Raw genomic sequence first — 26,649 nt, 5'->3', positions numbered from 1 at the left:
GCCCTGGGCTTGGCCCAGGATGCCATTTTTTCCTCCTAGGCCTCTAGGTTTTTGATGGGAGAGGCTGCCATGAAGGTCTCTGAAATGCTCTGGAGACATTTTTCCCATTGTCTTGGCTATTAACATTAGGCTTCTCTTTACTTATGAAAATTTCTGCAGCCAGTGGCTTGAATTTCTCCCCAGAAAATTGGTTTTTCTTTTCTAGCACACGGTCAAGCCTCAAATTTTCCAAACTTTTATGCTCTGCTTCCCTTTTAAACATAAGTTCCAATATAAGATTATCTTTGTGAACACATATGAGTATATACTTTTAGAAAAAGGTTACCTCTTGAATGTTGTGCTGCCTAGAAATTTCTTCCACCAGATGCCCTAAATCATCTTTCTAGAGTTCCACAGATCTCTAGGGCAGGGGAAAAATGCTCCCAGTCTCTTTGCTAAAGCATAGCAAAAGTGATCTTTACTCCAGTTCCCAATAAGTTCCTCGTCTCTGTCTGAGACCACCTCAGCCTGGACTTCATTATCCCTATCACTATCAACATTTTTGGTCAAAACCATTTAACAAGTCTCTAGGAAGTTCCAAACTTTCCCACATCTTCCTGTCTTCTTCTGAGTCCTCCAAACTGTCCCAACCTCTGCCCATTACCCAATTCTAAAGTCTCTTCCACATTTTCAGGTATCTTTATAGCAGTGCCCCATTTCTGGTACCAATTTTCTGTAGTAGTCTGTTTTTACACTGCTGTAAAGAACTACCTGAGGATGGGTAATTTATGAAGAAAAGAGATTTAATTGACTCACAGGTCCACAGGCTTAAAAGGAAGCATAACTGGGAGGCCTCAGGAAACTTACAATCATGGCGGAAGGTGAAGGGGAAGCAAGGCATGTCTTACCACAGCAGCAAGAGGGAGAGAGAAGGGGGAAGTGTCACTTTTAAACCATCAGATCGTGTGGGAACTCACTATCACAAGAACAGCATGGGGGAAACCACCTCCATGATCCAGTCACCTTCCACCAGACCCCTCCTGCAATACTGAGGATTACAATTTGAGATGAGATTTGGGTGGGGACACAGAGCCAAACCATATCCCATGCCATGCCAGCCCCTGACTTACAGCAGAGGAGAAATAAACTTCCGGTTGAAGCTACTGGTTTTTGTTGCTGTTTTCTTTATTTTTTGTTTTGTTGTTTGCAGTGAAAACTATTTCTGATATAATACACGAGAAATATTTTTAACACATATTAAAATAAATGCAAAAGTATTAACATTTTAAAAGGTTCATTCACATATCACCAACCATGTTACACTGGTTGCCCCCAGTGCATTGCTAGTTTAGGAAACACTGACATCATGTGTCTTAGTCTATTTGGACACTATAACAAAATACCATAGACTGGGTGGCTGAGACAACAAACCAACAAACGTTTCTCACAGCTCTGGACACTGGGAAGTCCAAGATCAGGGTACTAGCAGATTTGGTGTCTGGTGAGGTGCTCTTCTGGTTTGCAGACTATCTTCTTGTTGCATCCTCATTCAGTGGAGAGAAACCTATCCTGTCTTTTTCTCCTTTTGTAAGAGCAAAATCTATCATGGGGGTCCCATCTCCATGACATCATCTAACCTTAACTAGCTCCCATGGGCCCCACCTCCAAATACCATCCCACTGGGGATTAGGGCTTCAATATATACATTTTGAGAGGACACAAACATTCAGTCCACAGCAAATGAAAAAAAAAAAACCTTGAAAATGATCAAGTAGCCCATAAATCTCAGACCTCCTCCCTCCAGGTGCCCTTGGTCTTGCTCAACCTCCAACACATACAAGGTGCTGGGTCATGCTTTTCACTACAAAAGAAAGGGGGCAAAGGTGCATTGAAAATGCAAAGTATGAAGCCACAGCCCCTCTGCCCCCTCCCAGGAATAACAGAAATCTTCACGTCCATGCTTGGATGTGACAATAATCTCAGAATTGACACTGAAGGTGCTACTTAAGGTTCATATCTGAAGCCAACAGTCATGAGTTCCAGTAATGGGTTCCAGTCATGCGTTCTGTTATTGCCCCTCTGTGTGACCTTGGACGAGTCCGTTGATCCAACTGAAATCAGAGCATTCAATTCAATTCTCCAAATATTTCCTTGTTGCTTTGGCTGTGTCTGGTGCTCATGCTTTGTGCTGGGATCCTTGCCCTTAAGGAGAGTAGAGTTTAACTGGGAGTAGACTTAGCCCTGAGAAGATCAGGAAGAGAGGAGCTAAACACAGGCCTCTGCTCAGAAGGCAGCATGTTCATCTGGGTTCCCAGAAACAAAGGTTCAGCATCAGAATTTACTTGACAAGTGATCTTGGGAAGTGCTTGTCTTAACCTCTCCATGTCTTAATGCCTTAATCTATAAAACTGGCATTATAAAAGTGCTGTCCCTCAATCAGGGTGCTGTGAGTTCTTAAGATCAGTGCATTGGAACCACACAGGAGACCCAGTTGTATGCAACCTCTCCCAATTCCCTGTCAATGACCTCATGTTGATAGCTTGAGATCCACCATGGTGGGAAGTGGGATTATTTACACCATGAGGGGAAATGCTGTGGATTGGAGTTCTATCTCCAAGAGCTGTTTGTCAAACATTTCCCAGCATGCCACTGATTTCACACAGGACAGTGCCTAGCACAAGGCACTTCACACATAGTCAGCAATGATTATTAGAAGGCAGTGAGGGCCACGTGGAGCCCAGGCCCGAGGCGCAGAGGACATAGCCCCAAGGACACATTTTCCACTCCAGGTCATGGTTCACTCCCTTCATCTGCCTTGAATCTCAGAATTTCTGCTGGCCTACAAGGGCACAGTCAAAGGGCAAAATAACCCTACTTCTGTGCAAAAGTAGATGAATTCATTGCTGTCTGCCAAACACCAGAGTTTCTGTTCAAAAGTAACGGTGGTTCCAAGCAGATGGTAGCTTTTGTTCCTGCTTTTGCTAGCCATTAAAACTAGTCACCACTCTCCAGCCCTGTGATCTTGAACAAGTCAGTTAACCTCTCTGTGCCTCAGTTTCCTCATCTGTAAAATGGGAATGAAAGTAGCATTACAAAAGTGCTGGGCATATAGTCAGTGTTGAGGAAAGTTTACTACTGTTCATATAATGTGACGTTGACATCAACAGGGCCCTCACATCTGTGCCCGTGTCACCATTTATATTTTACCTCCACACACAGCTGCTCAACAACGTATCAGATAAGACCTTTGCACCCATTTGAAAGATGCACAATGGGAGCCGCTGAAATTCTGTATCTCTAACTGAGGTCACAGTAAAGATTAGAACTTCTCCATCCAGCCCAAGTCCAGACCCTGCAAGGGGGAGATCTCAGTCATCTGTAGAAGGATGGGGAGGGATCTTCTGCAGTGAGGGGCCAGCATTTGCGAAGGCCTAGGGTTGGAAAGTGTGTGGCTCCATTAGTCTATCAATGTTCCTTAAGTGTCTGCTTTGTGCTGGGTCACACACCAGGTGGGAGGAAGGAGACTTGGCCCCAGCTTCATGGTGCTAACAGAGGTATGGTGGATGTGCCTGGGTGTGAACCTAGGTCTGGACTCCCAGAAAGGTGACTGTGTCCTATTCATGTTTATATCCCAGGGCATAGGCTTGTAGCTCTAGTGAGGTCGCAGTAAGGTCAGTGTGGGAGCTGGGGAGCCTCAGTCCCTTGCTCACCCCACCCCACCACCTGGTCCTAACTCGTCACCCACACTCGGGCTGTCTCTGCCCTGACCGCCATTTCAGTCCCTTCCCAGCTGAGAGGCTGCTGGTCCCAAATAACTTCTGCATCCCCTCCTCCCAGCGGGAGCTTCAGAAGTCAGTGGCTCGGACAATTGCACTTGCTTTTCTCTTTCCAAAGAGGGATCTGCCTTGGGAGCCCTTTGAAAGGGCTGTGATTACATCTTCATTTGTGGGTAATGGGATTAGCACACGGATGGCAGAGCCTCCCTGGGGCAGTGGGGATTGTCAGGCCTGCCCGAGAGGGCCGGGAAAGAGGAGCTCCAGGTTCCTCTGAGCTGCCAGGCGCTGGCCACCACCCCGGAGGAGGGGGCACCCCAGTGCTGGGACACAGGGACTGGAAAATGGAATTAGCTCCATCCCAGTGCACAGAGGCCAGCTGTCTTGCCCAACCCCAACTCCTAAGCTGATGGAGAGGAGCTCTCTGAAGAGGAGATATGAGAGTGTGTGTGTGTAGGGTCAGTGAGGGGTAAGTTGGGGGGTCTTTTCGTGCCTTTAGTCCCCAGCTATCTCCTTCTAGAGAGACTCAGACAGGTGAAGTCACCAGGTTCGGGTCTCCCACAGGTTACATCCAATTTCCTGCCTCCCATGTGCCAGGCCCAGTAGTACTTACAGGGACTCACATCACAGTCACCCTTCTTTGAAACCTGGCTTCTGGGGCAGGCTTGGTGCTGAGGACTCTACGCACGTCATTCATACAATGCTCACCACACACCTGTGAGGCCGTGACCAACCTCATCCCCATCCGGCACAGGAGGAACTCAGGCCTGGGGGCGACTGACGCTGGAATGCCGGATCTACTGGCCACCAAGAGGCCCCACAACAGGGCTCGGTTTAATGCCCGCTAACACATTATGTGTTTACTTGATATTTTCTTTAAGCTTTCTCACTTTTAAAAGTTTTATTATTTTTCCAATGTTTTATTTTGAAAATTTTCAAACCTACTAAAGAGTTGCATGAATAACACAGGAAACATTTATATGACCTTTCTTTAGCATCTAGATGCACTGGGTATTAATGCTGATATTTGCTTTTTTCTCTGTCTCACCCTCTTCTCTCTCTCTTTGAATGTGTATGTATATGTGTATATGTATTTATATGTATGTCTATATATACAGATATGTGCACGGCTGTGTACAGCAGTGCTCCCTTATCCACAGGGGATATGTTCCAAGACCCCCAGTGGCTACCTGAAACCTCAGATAGTACCGAATCTTATATATACTATGTTTTATTCCTATACATATCTAGGATAAGGTTTAATTTATAAATTAGGTGGACTAAGAGTTTAACAACTAATAATAAGATAGAACAGTTATAACAATCTACTATAATAAAAGTTATGTGAACACTTTCTCCCTCTCTCAAAGTATCATCTTGTACTGCTCTCTCCCTTCTTCTTGAGACAATGTGAGTTGGTAACACGCCTGCATGATGAGATGAAGGGAGATTAGGCTGCTGTCACCTTCTGATGATGCTTTGGAAGAAGGAACACCTGCTTTGGGTGATCCTGTATCATAGAGACAGGATAATGTTGATGGCTGGATGTCAGGAGCAGATGATCTCCGTGACCAACAGTACGTAGTGTCTCCAGTGTGGACCCACTGGAAAAAGGGATGATTCATGTCCTGGCAGGATGGTGTGGGCAGCATGAGATTTCATCACGGCCACTCAGAATATTGCAAAATTTTAAAATTATCAATTGTTTATTTCTGGAATTTTCCATTTCATATTTTCAGACCACAGTTGACTGAGGCTAATGGAAACCACCAGAGCAAAACCATGGATAAAGGGGGACTGGTGTGTGTGTGTGTGTGCGCGCCCATGCACGTGTGCACACATGCATATATATTTTTTGTGAACCATTTGTAGACAAGTGTGAGACAAACATGAATTGTCTCCTAAATACTTCAGCACGTATCTCCTAGAACAAGGGCATTCTTGTACATAAACACAGCAATGATTCTCACACTCAAGAAATTTAACATCGATTCAATTCTATCATGTGCTTCTTAATCTACATTCAAATTTCCTCCCAATTAACCCAATCATGCTCTTTAGATCCTTTTTCTTTGCAAATCCCAGCAATTATCAAGGATCATGCATTGCACTTACTAATCACTTCTCCAAGATGTGATGTGAAGAACTGAAAGCAGACTGAATGAGGGGACTCTCCCTCCCTGCATGGCTGCAGAATGCTGTGTTGGCATGCAGAGAAAATCAACACTCTCGTGTGGGGCACCTTCCAGGAACCCTGCTCACTGAGATTGCTTCCAAAAATCAGTACAAAGCGAGATCTCCTTCAGATCTTGTCCTTGGGCAGTCACACTGGATTTGGTCTCCTGGCTTGTTAAATGAAGATGTGGCCAAGTCTCTTCCAGGTCTGTCTGGGTTTCCACACCCCTTGCGCTTCCCTTACAGCTGCAAAATCATTGTGATTCATGAATGTTTCATGTGATCGACCCCCAAACAGCAGCGAGTGCAGCACTGCCGTTACCCAGGCCAGGGGTGGACTCCGGCTCACCACACACAAGCTGGGCAGCTGTGTGGGCGAGTCACAGCTTCTGTGAGCCCTGGTTTCCTCATCTATGAAAATGGAAATAATCATATCTGCTGAGCAATGTTACTGACATGTAATTGAAACTCGAAGGGAGCAACCCCTTTCCCTTCCCCTCACCATCCGGCCCTAATTTTGTTCAGAGCAGCAGTGAGCCTGTCCCCATGGAACAATCGTGATTGGCCTGGGCGACTCTGGCCATCCTCTCAGTCTTTGCTGGAGGCCCACTTCTCCAGCCGCCCTTGCAGCCCAGGGTTGGCCATGTGGCCAATCTAACAAGCAAGGCTTAAGGGGAAGTATTCTGAGACAGCTGCCTCTGGTTCCCTTTTCCTTTGCTGATATAAGAAGAAAGCACTTCAGGAAATGCACCACCCCCTCCTTCCTTCCTACCTCCCGCCTTTGAACTTGGTTGTGATGCCTGGAGCTGTAGCAGCCATTTGTGACCATAAAGCAACAACCATTAGGACAAAAAGCCAACTGGTGGAGGATGACAGAAGAGGAAGCTGGAAATAGCCTGGTTCCATGATGCCAATGCTCAGCTGTTGCCCCAGTCCTGAACTGCCACCTCCCACTTCTCATGGAAGAGGAGTCCATCTTTATCTCTTAAGCTACTGTTGTGCTTTATAGCTTAAGATTCTGTGGAAAGCATTCCTAATTGATACAACTTCCAAGAAACTTCTAGATGCAGTGGAAAATATAAGGCATATGGGATCAAACACAGCTGGTTTCAAAGGTAAGTCGCAGCCCCTATTTAGGTGCATAGGCCAGGATGCATTACTTCACCTCTCTGAGTCCAAATGTCTCATCTACAAAAACAACAACAACAACAACAACAACAAAAATTCCACTAAAAAACAAAAATATCCAGGAAATGCTGTGAGGCTAGAAAGACATACTTATATGCCTATATTTATTCAATTGTCCATTCAACAAGTATTTGCTGAGCACTGCTATGTACTGTTCATTCAATGAACGTTTTAATGAGCACCTAGTATGCTCTAAGTACTGTTTTAACACTGCGGGTATCATAATGAAATAGATCAACTTTTCCCTCTCATAAACTTACATTCTGCAGTTCCCTTTTTCAATTACATGCCAGTAACATTGCTCAGCAGATATGATTATTTCCATTTTCATAGATGAGAAAACCAGGGCTCGCAGAAGCTGTGACTCGCCCACTCGGCTGCCGAGCTTCCATGTGGTGGAGCTGGAGTCCACCCCTGGCCTGGGTAACTGCAGTGCTGCCCTCGCTGCTGCTTGAGGGTCGATCACGTGAAACACTCATGAATCACCATGATTTTGCAGCTGTAAAATGCTCTGGAGGAAGGACAATGCTGTTTCCAACTCCTTTTGGAAATGTGTTTCTCATTTTGATCCCATTTTATCAGATACATAAACTGGATTATCTGGAGAACGAACAGGCTCAATGGTGCATTTTCAGTTAATAATCTTTGCTTTCAACTTCTGAGACCTAGTGGAATTGCCATGCCGAGAGAACCCCGGCCCGGCCTGGCACAGAGCATGCCGTCCTGTGTATTTGTATCACCCTCTTCTTCTTCAGCTACTCGAGAAACCTTAGAAATCCAAGTGCGGTCTTTCCCTTCACAGTCAGGGAGAGCAGGAAGGAATTCCGCTCTTTAGAATGTCTACTAAGGTGGTGGCCCCGTCTCTACCCACTTCATTTCATCCTCGGGTCAACTCTGGGAAGTAGGGGTCATTCATCTTATTTTATACATGGAGAAACTGAGGCTTGAGGGGAAACTTGCTCAAGATCACCCAACCCAGACCTGTTTATGGTTATTTGTTTAGCGTCTGTCTCCCAGCATGACTGTGAGCTCAGAAACCATGTCTGTTTTATTTACCACTAAATCCCCTTAGTTCGGGGTCTGGCGCCTAATATAATACATGTTTTTAGGATTGAAATGTGGAGTCTAGAACCTCTTGCTGCTTGAGGGTCTATATGGCTACAATTCTAAAATTCTCCAACTTGTTTACCTTAGCCTGAGAGGGGATGTGCAGGGCATAAGACAGAGAGAAGAAGAAAGGAGACTCACATTGAGAATAAATGCAAAACCCAGGCTAATGTCGGAGAGACAAGGCTTCCCCATCATGGCCCAGGACTGCTTCATCGGAGCCTCTGCAGGTTTCCATCACACACATTAAGCAAGGCTTGGCGTCATTTTCTAAAACAGAAAGAGGTGGGCAAAGCCTAAACGGGTAGCACCGAGTGAGTCGCAAGTTCCTGGGTAAACCCCTTTCCTTTTCTGGACCTCTGTTTCCTCATCAGTAAAGTGGAGGACGTTGAATTCCTAGACTCAATCTTCTCTCTGCTCAAACATCCTTCCCAGAGCTGAGATTGCTGAACTTTTTTTCCAGGCACTATAAAGTAAAAATGCAAAACTCTAGCTTAAGACACCTTGATCTTATCTATTTGCAAAGAGCAGGGATCAACCACATCAATGTACAGATGAGAATAAACCTATGCCTACATGATACTTACCAGGTATTTCATCATCTCCATTTAACAGATGAGCCAACTGAAGCACAAAGAAGATGCATTTGCATAAGGTGTCGTGGTTACTAAGCGACGGAGGCTGACTCTCAGTGTCCATGCTCCTAATTACCTTACCGTGCCACCTTCCAGTTTGGTCTCTGCTATGTGCTGGACCTGGGGCCAAGATTTTACACAAAATATTTCTCACTGATCTTTCCAGATGGGAAGACATTGCCATCATCTCTGCTTTCAAAGAAAGTCAGTAGTGCTTACACAGGAGGCAAAAATGGCTGAGCTAGAACCAGGGTTTCCCCTGGGAGTTTGACACTCATGTCCCTAAAGACGTCATTAAGCAGGCCAACTTGGGTGGCGATCCCTCCTCTTCCACTCAGCTCTGCGACAGCAGGAAACTTGCTAAACCTCTCTGATATTAAGTTTTTCTGTTCTGGGAAAACTCTCCCGGGCTGTGTAATGCAACCCTTTGAGATTAGGCTCTGAGATAAAAGAGAAACTGCCCTGGATTATTCTTTCTAGTGAGATTGATGCACTGAGGGATGGAGGAATACACACATTGGCTCCAGGTACTTTTCCCTTCAGACTCTTCCCTCCCCAGTCCTTGAAGTGAGTGGAGCTGGGACTGGGCACCTCTGTTCAGGCCACTCTTTGTGAGGACAGAGGAGTCACTACCAACCTGCCAAGGATTTAAGGGCAAAAACTTCCAGCATCCCTGACCAAACACATGTTCACTCACCATCCTGCAGGGTGTGTGGAAGACCATCACTGTTCTACTGTGGCACACAGCATCTCCTGATCCAACCCAAAACACTCAGAGAGGACTGATATTGGAGGATGTGGACATAGGGAATATTAACTCCCGTTTGCAGACGGCTTCCCACGCTTAGCTTATATTGCGTCATCCTTTGAGCTTGGTGGTGTTCTTCCTGCTTTACAGATGGAGGACATGGGCCCTGAGAGATCATTTCCATATCATATGGTGGTGCTAGGATGGAGGTCATCAGTTATCCCTTCTTTAGATCATGGTTGTCACTGCCAAACTGCAGGCAATAGCTGGTGGATGTGCCTGGGCTGCGAACCTAGGTGTGGACTCCCAGAGAGGGGACTGTCCAATTCATGTTTATATCCCAGGGCACAGGCTTGGCACACAGTAAGTGCTCACTGAGCACTCACTGGATGGAAAAATGAAGGATGAATGCACAGATGAGAGCCCCAGCTCCTAAGGTAGTGACTAACTGCTCACCATGCCCACTTCCTCTTCCCCTGGGCACCCAGCTGGACTGCGTTTTCCGGCCTCCCTTGCAGTTCTGGCCAATGGACTATGGGGAGACATTAAGTGCACCATTTCTAAGGCTGGTCTGTGAAAATCTTCCGTGTGATCCTCCACTTTTTCTTTTCCCATATTGTCTAGCCATATGCACAGGATCCATCTAAGAACTCAGAGACTCGAGGGATGGTGGAACCACAGGTGGAGGAGCCTTGATGCCTGAGTCACTGCCTGGAGGAAGGCCGCTGGTAAGTACCTGCATGGAGCTGTTACTTGGCCAAGAAATACACTTCCACAGCATGAAGCAATGAGTGACGAGGTTGTTGGCAACAGCATTAGGCTACCGTCACTAATCTTGGAGTTGGAAGAGAAAACTTCTCCTGGAATCATAGGCTCTCAGGGTTGGAAAGTACCTTGGACATCTCAGAGATAAAGTTTCCACCCAATGCAGCAATCCCTTTATAACACGTCTGCCTACAGTTCTTCCAACCAGATTTATACACCTCCAGTGATGGGGAGCTCACTTTCACAGAAGCTTCTTTCTCTATCTTTGGACTGCCCTGGCTGCAGGAAAAGACTTCCTTATCCTGAGCCCTACCTCCTCGCATCTTTCTCGTCTTGATCTGCCTGTTAGCCCCTCAGAGATGAAGCTGGCTTTTCCTTCTCACATGTAGTTGAAGGCAGAGATCAAGTCCCTGAGTGACTTCTCATTCCTTTAGTCAACAGCTATGTGGTGAGCCCCTCCCACCTGCCAGGACCTCCCCAGGCCAAGCCTTGCCAGCTATTCACTGTTACCCCCGGGCATGGTTTTAGGTCCTGCTCCATTTTTTATCATTTCCTGTAGATATGAGCGACCAGATTCTCTTCAGGTCTGTTCCTGGCATTGACCTTAGTGGGAAAACTCACCTTAATAAATAGCATTTCCCAAAAGACCACCTGTGCAGTGCTAAGTATCCTGTCTCCCATTTCACCCTCACAGTGATTCGGTGGAGTGGGCGTCGTTTTACTCCCATTTTACAGAGGAGAAAACTGAGGTCAGAGAGGTGACTTGCCCAGAGGACCATAACTAGAAAATGGCAGCAGGGAGTTTGAATCTAGGTGCGTCTGACACCAGAGCCCAGACCCAGCCTTTCAGGTGGAGGAGAGAGGCCCCAGGCCCTAGGCAGCCAGGCATGAAGGACCAGGCTCAGCCACACTGGCCTTCAAGCCATATCGTGGGCTCACCCCTAGGAGCAGCTGCCCAGCGTGCATTGGCCCTCTTTGGTTAGCATGGCCACACCATTGGAGGCCACGACTCCTCCCTGGGCACGTGGGAGCTGGGGTTACAGAAGGAATGCCAAGGTCTGTGCTGTGGCTGTTCCTTGTGTCCAAGTTGGTTAAGGGAAGCCCAGAGTCTGGTGGAGCCAATTGCTTGGCCGACCTCTGCTGACTGGAAAGTTGCTAACATATGTCCCTAATCTGACCTGCCAGCCACTTGCCAGGCGCTGGAATTCGGGAGCTGCTCTCAGGCTCTGCTGATTTGGATAGGAGGACCCCAACAGGAGGGCTGTGTACCCACTGTGTGCCAGGGGCTCACACACCAGATTTTATTTTATCCTCACAACAGGCCAGAGAAGTAGATCATAATCTACCTACTTTCCAGATGAGGAAACTGAGGCTCAGAAAAGTCAAGTCACTGGTGTACACAGACGGGGGCAGGAGAAATGGGATCTGTTCCCACTCAGGCAGATCTGGGTTTGAATTCCACGTTCATTCCATGCTGTGATTTTCCAGTCTTCTGGCTAGAAGAGATTTATTTACAAATGGTTTCTCCCTCACCCCTCATACCTCATCCACCATGTGGGCAGGGCCCCACTGCACCATGACAGCAAGGATTGACCCAGTTAACCCCTCTGTTCCTGCAACATGCAGGAGATGCTCAGGTAACAGTGAGTGAATGGGACTCCAAGGGTTTGATGCAGGGAGAGCATGGGAGCAGGAGGCCTGGAGAACACAGGAAGGAAGGAAGCAGAAGAGTAAAAGGGCAAAAGATAGGGAGAAAGACAACCAGAAGCAAGCCTGGAAGGGAAATCGGTCACAATAAAAGCAAGAGATAGAAGAGGAAGACCTTCAGCAAAGGGAAGGCCTTCGCCTCAGCAGGAGAATAGAGAGAGCTTCCCAGCTAGTAAGGTAATGAGCTCACTGTCGCTGGAGGTGTGCAAGCAGGGCTGCATGAACCTATGTCTGGGAAGTCCTAGGGTGGATTCATGCATCCAGGAATGGCTGCACAGGCTTCTCCTACCTCTGAGAGACCGAGGTTCTGATCAGATAACCACTCCCCTCTTATACACAAGCACATTTAGAGAGCTCAGTTCTCATCTCTCATGCACTTTGAATGGAGGTAGAAAGTGCCAGAATTATAGGCTCAGAGCTGCTTTTCTGAGTTGTAAGGGCTCTGTCCTTGACCCTGAAGTCTCTCAAACCTAGGCAGAGGAGAGCTGTGAACCTGATGAAGGCTGCTTAACGCCAGCAGAGGATCAGGTCTGCATTCCTCAATCTGAATCCAGAGCTGACTGTAGTTGGTCTGGGTCCTCCCCACCCCTGTCCCTCCACACCCCATCAAAGCCCCACATAGGCCTAAGTTCAGTCCCAGCCAGTCCCTGCCCTCCTCTCCACTCTCCAAATAGCCACGGTGGTGGCTGCACAGTGACTGCTGTAGTGCTTTGCTTGATGCCACGTCCAGCATAACTCTGTCAGCACTGTGAAGCCGGTGCCAAGTCTCCTTCCTCCCGTCTGGTGTGTGACCCGGCACAGAGCAGATGCTCGAGGAACATTGATAGACTAATAGAGCCACACGCTTTCCAACCCTAGGCCCTAGCTAATGCTGGTCCCTTACGGCAGAATACCCTTCCCCATCCTTTTACAGACGACCCCATGCAGGGTCTGGACGTGGGCTGGATGGAGAAGTTCTAGTAATAGCTCACATCGGCAAAAGCTTTGCTATGTGTTCTTAGTTCCTCAAGGTAACCTTAGGAGGTAGGTACATCACTATCCCAGTTCATAGGTGGGGAAACTGAGGCAGAGAGTAGCAGAGGGGTGTTCAAGGCCCAGAGTGTTGGCTTCTGAAGCCACACCCCAAACTCTAGACTGTGAGTTCTCAGGAAAGGAACGCTGGACTGAGCAGCAGAGAATGGTAGCTGTAGGTTTCTCTCCCCCATCCCCTGGCTCCTCTCAGGAAGGGGACAGAGCTCCTTGGGATCTGGCAAGATGCTTAGCACACAGTAGGTACACAGAGAAAAGTTGGGTAATGAATCAGTTCCCTTTAGGCAGCACTTTACTGGACTGTCTTTTCTTCAAATGACCCACCAGTATGAAGGATCCTGAATACTGTGTGGCTTCCCTCGCCCCGCTGATCAAACAATGGAGCATCAGGAGCTGCCTTTGTGGTGGCTTGCGAATCAGGGATGGGACAAATGTATTCAGTGTCACCCAAAGCAGTGTCGCCCATCAGCAGAGGTGCTGATGTCCTGAGACCTTCCTCCAGGGGAAGAGCCTGGGATTGGGGTCTGAGGTGCCCAGTTTGCATTTCCATCGGCTGTCACAGTGGGTCCCCCAGGAAGTGGGCAGGAAGGTTCTCAGGGCGTGTTCTGAGGCTCCATACCTAAGGGGTGGGCGTGGAGGGAGCAGGCTGAGCGGAGGAAGGCATGGAACTGCAGTGCAGGTTCCCCAGGGCTTTGTATCAGGGATGACCCTTCAGAGCCTTCCTGTTTTGGGACAAGAGGCCAGGTCTTGATGCCCAGTTGGGCAGGCCCTGGGTGGAGCTGACCCTGGAAAGGGGCGTGAGTTTGGATGACTCCAGCCCAAGTCCAGGTTCAGTTTTCTTCAGAAAAAAAAAAAAAAAAATCCCCAAAGAGGGCTGACAGCAAAGTTCCATCCTCCAGCAGCTGAGGAATCCGGGAGGGACATCACCAGCCCTCCCACCATGTTGAGTGATTTTCCAGCATGGCGACCTCAGCCACATTGCCATCCTCTCCCCAGCTTTGGTTTCCTCGGCTGCAAAATGGACTAACCAGTGGTTCTCAAACTTTTTGATCTCAGGATCCCTTTGTACAATTTTTTTTTCAGATGGTGTCTCACTCTGTTGTCTAGGCTAGAGTGCAGTGGTGCAATCTTGTCTCACTGCAACCCCCACCTCCCAGGTTCAAGCGATTCTCCTGCCTCAGCCTCCTGAGCAGCTGGGATCACAGGCGCCTGCCACCATGCCTGACTAATTTTTGTATTTTTAGTAGAAACGGGGTTTCACCATGTTGGCCAGGCTGGTCTTGAACTCCTGACCTCAAGTGATCCGCCCACCTCAGCCTCCCAAAGTGCTGAGATACCGGTATGAGCCACCACACTCGGCCTCCTTCGTACTGTTAAAAATTACTGCGGACCCCTAAATAGCTTTTGCTTATGTTCTGAATCTACCAGCATTTAGACATTAAAACTAAAAATATTTTAAAATATTTATTAATTCATTTAAAAACAATAATAACAAATCTTGTATGTGCTAACACAAATAACCTGTTTTTTTAAAAAAAAATCAGTGAGAAGAGTGGCATTGTCTTATTTTTTGCAAATTTTTAATCTTCTGGTTTAATAGAAGCATTGAATTCTCCTATCTACTTCTGCAATCTGTTGTGAGATAGGTTGTTTGGTTGAAGTATATATAGAAAATCTGGCCTCACAGATATGTTGTTGGATGCAAGACAAGTATTTTTATAGGCTTTTCAGATAATTTCTTGATACTACACAAAACTTGACAAGCAGTAGTACAGTATTTTAATGTGGAATCTGAAAACACATCAGTGAACATTTTGTTCTTTGTCACATTAAAATCCACTAGTCTGTCTTGCACTTTGGATATATCTTTTGCCTATGTGAGATTCTGAAACATCATGTATTAGTCATTGGAAAATGCTAGTTCACTGACTTACAAGATCTGCCAAATGCTGACACAGTGAATTTTACAATATCAAAAGAAAGCACATTCGCTAATACTATCATCAAAAACAGTCTTTACATTTGGAGAGCAAGCTCACAATGACGGATACAAGTTTTCTGAAACTCTTAAGTTTTGTTAGGAGTTCAAATCTCAGCCGGGCACGGTGGCTCATGCCTGTAATCCCAGCACTTTGGGAGGCTGAGGTGGGTGGATCACGAGGTCAAGAGATCAAGACCATCCTGGCCAACATGGTGAAACTCCGTCTCTAGTAAAAACGCAAAAATTAGCTGGGTGTGGCGGCGTGTGTCTGTAGTCCCAGCTACTCAGGAGGCTGAGGCAGGAGAATCACTTGAAACCGGGAGGCGGAGGTTGCAGTCAGCTGAAATCGCGCCATTGCACGCCAGCCTGTATAATAGAGTGAGACTCTGTCTCAAGAAAAAAAAAAAGCTCAAATCTCTCTGGCAATAAATACTATTAGCTGTTCACCTTGAAGCGACAGGCTCACTTCGTTCATTCTCAGAAAGTGTCTGCCAGAAACACGAGTCCGAATAACCATGGTTAGCCAGTCAATCATTCTTTCAAATAAGAATGAAAGGGTGCTCCGTGAAGAAGGCAGTGAGTTTCTCTTACCACCCAAACGACTGCATGACTAACTGTGTTTCTTCTGTCTGCAGCAGAAGTGCTTTATGCAGGCTTCCCATTTTGTCACACAGAATGCTAAAAAGACGTTCTCAAAGATTGAGATTTGACAATCCTTAAGGAATTTTATTGCTTCATTCAAGATTATGTGTTTATGTTTTGCTGACTGCATGATGGTGAACAATACCATAACTATTAGTATAGTATAGTATAGTATAGTATAGTATAGTATAGTATGGCATGGCATGGCATGGCATGGCATGGCACGGCATGGCACGGTACGGTACAGTACGGTATGGTATGGTATGGTATGGTATAGTATGGTATAGTATAGTATAGTAGTATAGTTTGGGGCCAGCATTTTGATTCCAGTTAAGCCTTAGCAGTTTTGCCCACTGTTGGATTTGTATCATCAGTGATAAGTCAACAGAGTAAAATATAACTTAGTGTTAGTAGTATTAGTATTAATACTAACATTAGGATACTGAATTAATATTACTATGAACACAAGATTTTACCTCAAAGACCTCAGAGAACGTCCAGGGGTCCACGGACCATTCGTTGAGAATAATTGATATTAAAAAAGGGTGTGGTATTTGAAGTCAGATAGACCTGAACTAGAATCCCAAGTCCTACTAGCTGTGTGGTATTGAACAATTCGCTTATACTCACCAGGTCTCAGTTTCCTCATTCATAAAATGGAGATAATACTGCCTGCCTCACAGAGTCCTCCAGAGACTCAAATGAAATGGTATCGATGAAAGTGCCTGGTTCAGTGCCTGGCACATGGCACATGCTTCATAAATATGCCCTTTCCGCCTCTTATGGACTTATTTGTGTCCCCCGGCCGCCAATTCACATGTTGAATCCTCAACCCTAATGAGACTATATTTAGAGATGGGGCCTTTATGAAGGTAATATATGATAGGTGAGGTCACAAGGGTGGGACCTTAATCCGATAGAACTGGTGTCCTTATAAGAAGAGAGAGAGACACCAGGTTTCTCTCTCTCTCTCCCTTTCTCTCTCCCCTGCCCTGCCCACCCCCCACAACACTACGAAAGCACAGAGGAAAGGACACAGTGAGATGACAGCCATCTATAAGCCAGGAAGAGAACCCTCACCAGAAACCAAATTTGCTGACACCTGATCTCAAACTTCCCAACCTCCAGAACTGTGAGACAATAAATTTCTGTTGTTTAAGCCACCTAGTCCTTGGTATTTTGTCATGGCAGCTCACATAGATGAATGCACCCTGCCCCCATACCCTTATCCTTTCAAAGTGCTTGCGCTGTTGGTTTATATATTAATAGTTTGAAAGGCCTCTGTTTGCTGGAAAGAGCTAGGCATGAGCAAATAATATTGGCATTAGAAGCTCTGTTCCCAGACAGCCCTTGGGCAAATCTCCCAGCTTCAACGATCATGCCTTTCAGGAGATTTCTGATGAGAACATTCCAAGATGCCAGTGGAAAATCCTGGTGCTGGCTATTTGAGAACCATACTGGGAAGAAAGCAATTTTCTAATAGATTTTCTAAAACAATAAACAGTGGAGAGAATGCCAGGATAGTATTTTTAACTACCACAAGCCACAAAAATCAGCTTCAAGACCTAAACCATCACACAGACTTACCATGACAGATCTGTCCCATGGAAACACCAGCAGTCCACCTGATGGTAATAACGGTGGTGGTGACGATGGTGGTGGTGATGACGAAAGGGATGATAATGATGAAGATGATGCTGATGTCATGATGATCACGATCATGACATGATGATGATGATCATGACAATCGATAATGATGAAGATGATGCTGATTGTCATGATGATCATGACAACCGATGATGTCAATATTAGAAATTATGGTGATGACAATGGCGGTGGTAATGGTGGTGATTGTGACAATGATGGTTATGGTTACAGTTATGATGGTGATGTTGGTGATGATGGTGGTGGTGATGATGGTGTTGGTAATGGTGATGATGGTGATGATAATGACAATGGTAGAGATGGTAATGGAAATGATAATGCTAATGCTAATTGTGATGATAGTGGAAACCATGGCAGTGATGATATACCACAATAGTGGTAACTATTGTGATAATGATGATGATGATAATGATGATAGTAATGGTAATGATGGCGACGATCATGGCAGTGGTAATGATGATGATGGTGATAGTTACAATAGGATGTTGGTAATGATGGTGGTGGTGATGATGATGGTGATGCTAATGATTTTGATGATGGTGGTGACAGTGGTGATGATGGTGATGGTGAGAGTTACAGTAGTGATGTTGGTGATGATGGCGGTGATGCTCATGATTATGATGTTGATGGTGGTGGTAATGGTGAGGATGGTGGTGGTTATGACAGTAATGTGAGTGATGATCATGGCTGTGATGGTGATGGTGATGACGATGACAGTAATAAGGATGGTAATGAAAATGATAATGCTGATGCTAACTGTGATGGTAGTGGAAATCATGGCAGTGATGATGGTGGTAATTATAGTGATAATGATGATGATGATGATGTCAATAAAGCAGCCAGTTTTTTGAACATCATATGCAAGGAGCTTTGCTAAGTGCTTTAATGAGCACTCATTTAATGTAATTAAATGTGTTATCTCATTTAATGACAGGCAGCACCTTTGGAGTAGGTAAAATATGCCCATGTTACAGGTAAGGAAACTGAGCGCAGAGAGGCGAAGTAACTTGACTAAGGGCACACAGCTGGTACACGGCTGAGATGTGTTCTTTTCCCTCCATTCCAATAGTAATTGATTTTCTTTTGCTTATTTTGTTATTGCAGCTATTCCTAGGCTGACAATAGACTGAGATCAGGGTTTAAGTTTGTAGGAGAAGAAAGCTGAGCAACTTGCCCCAAAGTCACACAGCTTGTGAGTGGCCATGCCAGGATGTGTCCTCCAAAGCTCTGTACAGCTTTTGGAGTTTCAACTAACGTGCAGGTGTAAGGCCTTATTGGAAGTGCATGCCTGACGGCTTGACCTCCAGAATCCAAGAAACTCCAGAGTCCTCTCCCAGGTGGCCAGGAGAGGGAAACAGGTTGATGGGCACTTCAGGCACTGAGCAAGGCATTTGGGCCCCATCCTGCCTTGTACTTAGCTCCTGCCATTCGCTCCCTACACCCCACCCAGTCCAAAGCCAGCTTTCTGAGACAGTCTCAGCCCTCCAGCTCCCCGAGGGTCCACAGCACTTGCCAGGACCTATCGGTGAAGCAGAGAGAACTCACTTTTCAGGCTCACAGAACTGGATCAGGTTTTTTTGTTTCACCCCAACTTGCTCTGTGACCCTGCACACGGTACCCCATCTCCCAAAGCCTCAGTTTCCCATCTGCAAGAATGACCACTTCCCAGATTCAAGCAATAATCCATGTGAGCCTGCCTCGGGCAGAGTGTGGCAGGAGACGGATGCTGGGTCAATGGAGCTTTTATCCTCCTTTTCCTACAAAATACAAGTTTTATGGGTGAGCTACATATATTTTGGCTCAAGAAAGGCTCACTACCCACAAGATGGAAAAACAAACATTCGGTGTTGAAGAAAACTGCATGATCCAGGGACCACATTGGCTTCCCTGTCTAAAAGTACAACGCAAGCCCAGTGATTACCCATGCCACTGGCCCCAGAAATGTTGATTGACCGAAGTACAATTTCATTAGTGGTTTTAGAGATATACTCACGCCAAAGTGGCTAATGCAGACTTTTCCAGCACATAGCCTTACGAATTAAGCTCCTCTTGCAAGCTGAGATTTAGCAGTGGATGTGGTCAACTCCCCTCACCTGCCCCAACCCCGCGTTTATCCCTGAATTTCCGCTTATAAATCCACTTTGGGATTTGGCCTCTCTATCTGTCCATCTCCTGCACACTGGGCTGATAGAATTCATTAGGGAATCCACAGACTGCCTACTATGCAGCAGGGGCCGGTAACGAGGGCCCGGGGTGGGTGATCACAGGGCCAGTCACTGTGAGCAGGGCCCTGAGTGCACCCGGCTCCTAGTCCTGGCATTAATCATGATTACCCAGGGAGCCCATGGGGATGCATAGGAAGCCTCAAATTGTTGTTTCAAGGCCCACCAAGCCCAAGCAAAGCACTTTTGAGGGAGGGTGGCTCCGGTCCTGGTGGAGCACCTTCAAAGCCCAGGTATCCATCCTTACCGCCCCCTGATCCTCTGATCCACACTGCGCCATCAGGGCTCCAAGTGGTTTGGGTTCTTACTCGAAGTCAGGGTCTCACTGCAACGCTTTAGTGCATGGGCTCTGGAGCCAAATTATCTGGATTCAAATTGCAGCTCCACCTTTCCTTGATGACATAGGGCTATCTGCTTTATCATTCAGGGCCTCAGTTTCCCCATCTGTAAAATGGTAATAATGAGGATAGCTTTGTGACAGGGCTGCCGTGAGAACAAGAGGAGCTGTAAGGGCTCAGAACAGGGCCCACACTGCTAAGTGTTCTGCTGCAACTTCACATCATCCTCAATCGATACAGTGTAAGAATGGCATTCAAAAGTCTCTCAGACATAAACAACATGGCTTTATGTATTTATGTAGAGACTGGGGTTGCTGGGGTTTTGCTGTGATGCCCAGGCTGGAGTGCAGAGGTGCGATCAAGAATCACTGCAGCCTTGACCCCCCTGGGCCCAACTGGTCCTCCCACCTCAGCCTCCCAAGTAGCTGGGACCACAGGTACGCCCACCACACCTGGCTAATTTTTTTTTTATTTTTGTAGAGACAAGGTCTCCCTATGTTGCCCAGGCTGGTCTTGAACTCCTGGGCTGAAATGATCCTCCTGCCTCAGCCAACCAGGGTGCTGGGATTACAGGTGTAAGCACCAAACCTGGTTTTAATTTTTATTGAGGTAAAACTCACCTAGCATAAAAGTAACCATTCTAAAATGCACAATTCAATGGCATTTAGTACGTTACGCTTACATGCTATGCAGCCATCACCACTATTTAGTTCCAGCATATTTCCATCACCCCAAAGGGAAATCCCATACCTATTCACCAGTCACTTTCCTTTTTCCCTCTCCCAAGTCCCTGTAAACCGCTCATCAGCTCTCTTCCACTATGGATTTTCTTGGACAAATTCTGGACATTTCATACAAATGGAATTATACAGTGTTTGCCCATTTGTGTCTGCCTTCTTTCCCTTAGCACAGTGTCTTCAAGGTTCACCCACACTGTAGATCCTCATTCTTTTTTATGTCTGAATAATATTGCATTGCCTTAACAGACTACATTTTATTTATCCATTCATCAGTGATGGACATCTGTTTCTACCTCTTGGCAATGGAGAGTAGCATTGCTATGGACATTCATGTGCAAGTTTTTATGTTGACATCGCTTTTCCTTTCTCTTGGGAATATACGTAGGAGTGCAATTGCTGGGTCATATGGTAGCTTTATGTGTAACTTTTTAAGAAATCACCAAACTGTTTTTTACAGTGGATGCACCATTTTACATTCCCACCAACAATACCCAGGGGTTCCCGATTTCTCCACATTCTCACCAACATTTATTTTCCATTTTTAAAATTAGCCAGCCTCGTGGTTGTGAATGGAAAACAAGATAGTTTTCAAATGAAGGTAGGATGTGACTTTTTTTTTTTTTTTTTTTTTTTTTAACACAAGCGTTGACCCCACAGCCTTGACCCTCTATAAGCTCAACAAGGAGACTCAAGGAACAAACTGTGGCCAGGATTTCCTCTCTCTGGGCCTCAGTTTTCCCTTCTGTATCATGATCCGGTTGGTTTAGATTAGTGTGTCTCAAATGAGCTCTGTGGAAATGGCAGAGAAGAGGATGGAGATATTTTGCTACGGAAATGGAATAGTGTAGATGCTTTCTGGAGTCCCAGGGGAAGAAAAGATGAGTCATTCAGATAGATTCCCCTTCGTCTGGAGTTTCTCATCTACTCCGAGGTGAGGGGTCTGGCCCTGATGATCGAGTCAGCTCTTTGGGGCTGTTGCGTCAATGTCTGAAGAAAGAGTACCCAGCCCTCCCAGCCACCAAAAAGCTCTCAGGTCAGATCAGAAACATAGGAAGTCTCCTTCATCCAGCATTCGGGCTTCTCCAACTCAACCCTGAGTGGGGCCCCAGAGACCCCGAGGCCACATGGAACATTCCAGGACCCCTCTGTTACTCAGGAGGAAAAGCATTCCCACGTCAACTGCTTGTCTATTTCTCACTGCATGTTTTGCTCACCCTCTGCTCAGAACACCCTCCCCCGCTTCTCCATTCAACCAGCTCCTGCAGCTCTGCGAATGCCCAGCACAGCACTGCTTCCTATAGGAAGCTTTCTCTGATGCTCTGCCTGGAGTCAGGAGTCCCACTCCTGTGCCCCCTCTGTCACAGCACTCTTTACCTTGTTTTGAGCACTTTCTACTTAACTAGCTTCCTCCACTGGGCTGTGAGGTCCTTGAGCAGGCACTGTGGGACCCACCTAGGGGTCCAGCACTCATCAAGGCCACATCTGAGATAAAGAGCCCATCAGGGATGACCTGTGTCTGGGCTGCCAGAGGCCTTGCGAGGTGTTTTCCTCCAGGAGCCAGCTCCTTCCTGTCGCAAGCGGTCTTGGCGGAGGGTCAGTCGTGGTGTCTGACCCTTTTTGAGCATATGACCCAAGCTGAATTAATTTTGTGCTCCCTGCTGAGAACTTCAGGCATGAGAGAGCAATGCCAGGCGGGATAAGAGTTGACACCAAGTTTTTCTGACCTCCCCTTACTTCCTGCTCTGTAGAAGCCCAGAGCTACCCAATTCCTGTCTTCCTGTGGCCTGATGGTTCAACTTCTCTTGACTTTTGTGAGCTACTCCAAATCTTGGAAATAGCATCTTTTGTTGCATGAGGTTTGCTGGTGTCCATCTGTGTTGCTTTTCTCCAGAAAACCCTGGCAGATAGAGCATATCCATACTCTTTAGTGCACAGATCACACAGATTGGTGAACAAATGAGCTGACTCTTGAGGGGAGAGATGGCCAATCAGATGGGAAGGAATGAAGAAAGAAAAGCCCTCACAGCAGAGGGATCTGCACTGGCAAAGATCCCTGGCAAGGATGTACACAAGGCTGCAATGCTGGGGTGAAGGTGGGTGGGAGGGGTCCTAATTGCAGGACCATCTTCTATCATCTTGGCCTCCTTTACTTTGTGTGTATTGTGGTTGAACACAAAACAGAGAGATGTCCAAACCTATGCAGTAGTTTATGGAAGTGGAGAAGGTGGCTGGAAAATGAGACTTTAAGTGATGTTCCCCTCCCCAAGACATTGCTGGGGAACCTGGGGGGCAGGACAGGGCCCCAGAGCAAGCTGAGGTCCCTGCTGGGAAATCAAAGGTCCAGTTCAGCCAACAGCACGCTGCATCAGACAGAGCTGTCTTATAAAAATGGATAATCTCTTCCTTAAGCCTTTCAAAAGGTGGGCTCCAGATGGATTAAAGGCCTAAATGTGAATGTTAAAATAATAAAGCCAATCAAAAAAGCATAAGGAGATATCTTTGTGCCTAAAAAGGAATGATTCTACTCCAAAGACCCTAAGAGCACAAGACAGAAGGAGATAAATATGAAGAATTGGACCGCGTGAAAACTAAGGATTCCTGTCCACCCAAGGCACCGCCGGCCACAGGAGCAGACAGAGGACGCTCGGGATGATGCTGCAAAGAGTCAAACAGATGAACGGTGACTACTTGGAATATACACGGAACTCTTACCAAACAATAAGAAAAACATCAAAGATCTGACAGAAAAATAACCACAGGTTGTGAGAGGCAGAAGAGAGGTCTAAATGGTTAACAAGGATAATGAGATGTTCAAACTCAGCAAAAATGACTGGTAGTTGTTAAAGCAGCGGCGTCGCTTTAGACTTACTATGAAAAAGGCAAATTTCCATAAGTAGATAAAGTAACATTGCCTGGAATGTCTTGGAGAGCTGTGCACTCTCGTGTACTGTAAACCCGAGAGTCTTTCTGAAGGCGTGCTGGTCAGTCCGGACAGAAGTTAGGCCTAGGTACAGCCCACATCCCTGAGACCCCTCTCTGGGCTGTGGAGGTATGGATGCCGGGGAGTTGTTACATAGGCCCCTGGAAGAGCAGAACACAGATACCCAAGTAGCATTGGTCACAGGAGCAGAGGACTGGGGACATCCTGGTGTCCACCCCTCACTAGGAAACACTGGAGTTCAACGCAATGAGCTCCAGGTATAGCACACCATGGGGTGGGCCAGGAAGCAAGGGGAACAAAGGTGCCCAGTCCATAGTAAGTGCTCAGCAAATATTATTACCAACTCTTGCAAACATGGCATCCGTTCACAGTAAGGCAAGCCTTGCTCAGAGGAAATGGCCTGCCCTCCCTCCTCTAGGAATGTTTAATACCCAGGCAGTGCCCCTGGGACCTTGTGGGCACCAAGTTCTTATTCATTTGCCTTTTTGCTGTCCCACCAAATCCTGTGACAGGAAATGCAGCAGGTCTAATCCTGAGGTCAGAGTGGCCCTCTGCGATGGCTGTTCTTTCCGGCCCACCCTCTTCGCCCCCCTCCCATTCTTGGGACCCTGATTAGCCTGAGTATTGGATGACCCCTGCTCTTCTTCCCCTGCCTCGCAAGGGTTAATCAGCCTTCCTGCGGGGCGGCAGGGTGGCTAGGAAGGAGGCAGCAGGGCGGCCTGGCGGCAGGCGGCTTTCATTATTTTGATGGGATACATGTGCTCGGCTTTATCTCCGGCCCTTTCTCCGTAATTCAGCGCTTGAACGTCTCAGCTGTCGGCCGATCTGCAGACAATTGCTCAGGGTAATACTATCCGGAAAAAGCTGATAAAACGCAGATGTGACGAGGCCTCTGAAATTTGCGGTTTGCTAAGTGGTTTGCTGCGATGCTTGCCCCTGGCCAGGGCGGCTTCCCTTCGAGGCTGGGAACCAAGGGGGTGGGAGTTGCATTTTTTTTTTTTTTTTTTTAAGTGAAAGGTTGAATAGAGGAAGTGAGTGTAGAATTTTTTTTCTCTAATTAGGAAGATGGGCAAATAGAAAGTAGTGGGGGAGGGGACAATACCGGAGGACGTGGCAGTTCTGGCCTCCCCTTGTGTCCCCATCTAACCAGCCTCTCCAGGGGGTACCTCCAGAAATGGACACCTTGGGCTTCCTCTGTGCAGCCTGGAGCGGGGGGTGTGGTGCAGGGGCCCCCTGGAAGGAGGCCACTCACCGGCTGTGTGACCCTGGGCAAGTCACTCAATCTCTTGCTCCACTGACTCAACCAAAAGACCAAATGACTCACAATCTCAGTTACTTACCAGGTGTGCTGTGCCCAGCAGGATGCCTGAACACAGTAGGTGCTCAATGAATGATGCAGAGGTTTCCTCTACCTCACTTGGGATCCCATGTGACCCTAGAGAGTAAAGCTGCGTGACACTGATGTAAACACAATGAGTCCCGGTTGGGTGGCGGGCAAGGGGCTGGCCAGGCTCTTAGTCTCAAAAATCACAACTTCCCAGGCCAAAGTCACCGGGCTGGATCCTCCTCCACTTTACTGTGCACCCCAATCACCAGGGATCATTCCAAAGGCAGATTCCCATTCAGGAGGCTGGGGCAGCCTGTGAGCGTGCATCTCTCACAAGGTCCTAGAGACGCTGAGGCCACAAGCCAGGTGAAGACCCCGAGGCGTCAGGCTGGGGAGGCGGCTTTGGGCATACCCAGGCCTTGCCCTCTCAGTCCCAGGAGAACCCTGCTGATCAGAGAGGACAGGTGGCATGGTTGGTGTTGCTCAGCACGTTGGGAACAGAGCCAGGCTGGGAGGGTGACTGCACTTGGGGCTTGGTGCTTTTCCCATAGGGCCTCTGGTGACCAACCTGCCATAGCCAGACCTGGTTTCAGACCCGTGGGTGAATCCACGTCACAGCATCCCAAAGAGAGCTCGCCTTATTACGCCCTTCCCAACTTGCTTTTATGACAAAGGAAAACTATTAATACATGAATTGATGCTGTTATGTGCTGCCATTGAGGCCATGTAACACAGTTCTTAAAACAGCCATGGGTCTGACCTGCACCTGTCTGTGGACCTCATGCCGCAATCTGTGTGCCAACATCCCAAATAATCAATAAGCCATAAAGACAGCTTGTGAAAACATGGCTTCGGTTTCAGGGGATGCCTTTTCACTCTCTTATATGTTTACGCTAAGGTAAAAAAAGCCAGCACATTGAGCTTCTCCTGCCATCCTTACCTCTGATCCTCGAAAACATCCCTGGGAGGTGACTTGATCACACCCATTTTCAGATGAGGGAAACTGAGGCCCAGAAGGTTAAGTCACTTGCTCTAAGGCTCCTCGCTGGCAGGATCAGAGCTGGGGTTCAAACCCAAACGTGTTTGGGAGTATCCAGCTCCAAAGCACACACAGCTGGGTTGGTGCCACGCTGCCTCTGGACAAACAGGACCCCAGGGTCGGTGCGAGGACGCGGAGTGCTAAGGCAGCCGATTGCAAAATTTAGGGCAGGGCTTGGGTATTTCCTTTGAAAAGGCCAGTCTGCAATTAGAGGGGCCGTTTGCAGTTCTTGCCTTTCAAAGAAAGAGGGCGTCTCTCCCCCTGCTGGGGTGTGGGCAGAGCTGGTAGCAATTTTCCCACAATGTGTAAATTAGTCAATCTCCGAGTCTGTAAACGGGGGCCTTTGAAGCGATCTTAATGAAGCACTCCATTAGGGCTTAGTGATGGCTGCCTCCAGCATTACTGGACCCAGCTCCTTTTGATGTCTTGGGGCCACGGGTTGGAGGCTCAACTTATCTAAATGCCCCGGCAGGCTTAAAAAAAAAAAAAAAAAAAAAAAAAAAAAAAAAAAAAAAAGGCAAAAAGCTCCCTTAGAGAAGTTGAAAAATTTTTAATGAAAAAAGTTAGTCCTGGCCTGACTGATGTTGGCACTTCAAAGCCGGTGCAGACTAAATTGCTGTAGACTGCTTAATTCAAAAGTGCTCCTTC

At 47.1% G+C, this 26,649-nt stretch overlaps 1 long non-coding RNA gene across 1 annotated transcript; it reads right to left on the bottom strand.

Annotated features, from left to right (window-relative positions):
* Positions 1-976: 976 nt before the first annotated feature.
* LOC119627657 (uncharacterized) lies at positions 977-26,210 on the bottom strand. The gene is made up of 3 exons (XR_005243844.2): positions 25,903-26,210; positions 23,564-23,775; positions 977-3,043 (listed from the first exon to the last, which is right to left on the bottom strand). It is a non-coding gene; the product is annotated as an uncharacterized lncRNA (long non-coding RNA).
* Between the last annotated feature and the right edge of the window lie 439 nt (positions 26,211-26,649).

This window comes from Chlorocebus sabaeus, chromosome 27 (genome assembly GCF_047675955.1).
Source record: "Chlorocebus sabaeus isolate Y175 chromosome 27, mChlSab1.0.hap1, whole genome shotgun sequence".
Lineage (NCBI taxonomy): Eukaryota > Metazoa > Chordata > Mammalia > Primates > Cercopithecidae > Chlorocebus > Chlorocebus sabaeus.
This window is presented reverse-complemented; position numbering and strand designations above follow the sequence as displayed.